The 3323-nt window shown below is 29.8% G+C and overlaps 1 long non-coding RNA gene across 1 annotated transcript; it reads right to left on the bottom strand.

Annotated features, from left to right (window-relative positions):
* Positions 1–317: 317 nt before the first annotated feature.
* On the bottom strand, positions 318–2849 carry LOC145311878 (uncharacterized). Its single transcript, XR_013876821.1, has 2 exons — positions 2238–2849; positions 318–1615 (listed from the first exon to the last, which is right to left on the bottom strand). It is a non-coding gene; the product is annotated as an uncharacterized LOC145311878 (long non-coding RNA).
* Between the last annotated feature and the right edge of the window lie 474 nt (positions 2850–3323).

Raw genomic sequence — 3323 nt, 5'->3', positions numbered from 1 at the left:
TAGCAATTCATTTACTAAAGAATATTAGTTTTAGAATTTAGCGTAGAAAAATAGCATAAAACCATCTTAAGATTTTAATGATAAAAACAGTCTAAAGGATTTCAGGACCTTTATGCATCTTCCCTAAAATGTAGAACTTAATCGGATCGGTAACCAAATTCTTAAGCTATATATAAACAAAACTTACTACTTTTTATTGGATATTAGCGCAGCTTACTATATGTGTATGAGCATGTTATAAATGGACGTACAGATTTTCTAGTGACAATTGAGTTTTTATGGTTTCTAAATCGTAATAAATAATAAACAAGAATCAGTTAAAACATTTGTATTAAAAATTATTAAAATAACAACAAATTCTACTTAAATAATACATATATGTATATATCACAATAGAATTGTTAGGTAAATATAAAACAATTGAATCAAAAATGATTTATGGGTATAGTCCCATTCGTGGCAACACCCCTTAAGGGGCGATTCGTCGTATTTTCAAAATTGTTTGGGGCTGGAAATAGGAGAAAAGCTACTGTGAAAATACAAAGAAACTCCCCTTAAGGGGTGTTGTCACGAAAGGGGCTACCCTGATTTAATTACAACAAAATAATAAATAAAAATAAAATCAATTAGATTAACTTTTTAAATTCTAAAAAAATTGTCAGTTTAAGACGTACCAACACAGTTACACACACTAGGTATAAACAAAATAACTTGATTAAAATTTGTTTATGAATAAAAAAGGTTGCAGAATAGAATGTCTCAAGGATATTTTTAGTTTTGTATTTAGATTTATGGTTCTAATTCTTAATTATATTTGGTCTAGTTACAAAAAATTTACTTTTTATTGATAAAGTCTTAATAAAACATATTTTGGAAAGTGTCAGATAAAACAAATTGATAAAAGTAAAATAAACTTCTAAATGACCCCCTTTTAAATAAAATTAAACAAGGATGACAACATCCATAAAAGCGAAGCTCTGAAATGGAAGGACAAACGAATATTAACACTTGTAGATTGTCAGAACTGAATTAGCAGAATATTAATGCTTCAGTACAAACAATATTGTAAGTAAATTTGTTGCAAAACTGCATAAATAGATAATACTGTTTAAGGACATACTTAAATTTTTAGGACTTGTTTTTAGAGATGCTTTGCTTATAACATTGTACCTTATTGTAATAGGAATCAGTTTTCAAAAAATCTGAAGAATCGGATAATTTGTTATCAAAAAAGTTAAAAATCAACATGTTTCAAATGGATGTACGGACATTCTGGTATTGATTATAGGATTGCTACGCTTTCTAACTTGTACCGAACTATTACAGGAATCATCATGCAAAGTTTGGAATCGATAGGACAATTCTAACTTGTTTAAATAAACGAAAAGAGCTAACTCTCTGTGACTGAGGTACGGACGGACGTACGGATGGACCGACCGTAATCATAGAAAAGCTTCGCTTTAAAAAAAAATAAAATTATGTAAATGTCAAACTACGGACCACACCTACACGCTGCAGATACCCTCCGTGATGTAACTTAAATTCTTTCTTGCACGTTCGCACCATATCAATAACTTCTTCTTTCAGGAAAGTTAATTTTCTCTTTGTTAGTCATCTGAAATAAATATTTTTTTTAGTATTTATAGGCTTAACTGAAAGGCAAAAATATTAATTCGGCACTAATATAAATACCAATGAAATTATTACCTACTGCTACCTAGTTAAAAAACCATAACTGGAAATTACTTTTGGATATAGTCCCTTTCGTAACATCGCACCATATGGGGCGATTCTTTGTATTTTTCACAGTAGCTTTTTTCCTATTTATAGCCCCTGCGGGAGGCTCTAACCCAACGGGCCATTACCTAACCCTGTGGGGCAATCATCTAACCCAATAAAACCTAACCTAACCTAACCTAGCCTAACCTAAAATAACCTATAAAAAGCCATTTTAAAAATACGAAGAATAGCCCCATATGGGGCGATGTTACGTAAGGGACTATTCACTATTCCCTTACTTTTCTCAATATTAGGTACCTAATAAGAATGAAATGATAACCGAAAAGCAATCTTCTAATTGTTAATAATTAGTGGCAAAGGTACAGTATGATTAAAAATGTCAATCTGTATGTCTTTCCCTTCCTAACATTCCATTAATTACAACATATTTTCTTAATATTTAAATTTCTATGCTTTGGTAGTTGTCAACTTTGTTTTGATAAAAAATGTAAATATACCGTAACCATTTTGTTGTTCTCCTGGAAACCTAGGCAGTATCACATTTTCTGCTTGTTTGCATTTTATACAAGATTTCATCTGAAAAATATTAAAGATTCTTATAGAGTTGCTTCGTTTTCCAAGTTATACCTAATTGTTATAGAAATCATCATGTAAAGTTTTAAATCGATAGGACAATTCTAATCTGTTTAATTTAACAAAATGAGCTAACCGTAATGGACAGACGTACGGACAGACCGACCCTTAAATTATAAAAAGCTTCGCTTTTAAAATTTTTATAAAATCATCACTAGACTAAATTTTATCTTGTAATGTAATGCCCTCTAAAATGGAGAACTATATCAACATACAAAAAACGTATTACTATATATAAAAGGATACAAATATTATATTATATCTTGTCAATAAAACATTTGAAAAAGGAAACCAAAAATCGCCACGTGTCACTAAATTTTTATTTAGAAATGTGTGTGTATATTGAGACGCTGGTTTGTGTATGTATTTCTTTCTAATATTGCCATACACTGAGCTATAATCAACAGCAGAAAATATATTCTATTAGCGTAGCTACTTTATAACTCATTTATTTTAAATTTGATTAATGAAAGATATCTAAAAGCAATTTAATTATTAATTTTATAAAAATAAGTACAATAATTTCTATAATAATAACTGCAAACAAATATTCCATAATTATTTTTTCATTATGATTTTAAAACAATTAAGTAAAAATTTTCTGTCTGTTTGTTTATTGTTTACATTTTTATTATTGCGCTAGTTTTTATAAGAATGCCCCGTCATGTTGCATGATTTCTCGTGACGTCATTCATATTTTAGTCCCCAAAGTCAGTCAGAAACTGCTAAATTCATGCACATTCCCTTTAAGCCAGTCCCCAAAGTCTGAGACTCCTAAAATATGAATATTCGATCCATTGTCCCCTCCCTTCCTCCCTGATAGCTACTCTTTTATTAAGGAAGAGAGAGAAAGATTAGTTATTTCTCGCATCGTATTATAAACAGCTTTCCGCGGATATAAAATGTACAAGATTAAAACCATTTTTTTAGCCCCGAGATTCGTAGAAAAC

This window comes from Acartia tonsa, chromosome 2 (assembly GCF_053477335.1).
Source record: "Acartia tonsa isolate MP-2025a chromosome 2, ASM5347733v1, whole genome shotgun sequence".
Classification (NCBI taxonomy): domain Eukaryota; kingdom Metazoa; phylum Arthropoda; class Copepoda; order Calanoida; family Acartiidae; genus Acartia; species Acartia tonsa.
The sequence above is the reverse complement of the archived record's forward strand: the minus strand, read 5'-3'. Positions and strand labels throughout refer to the sequence as shown.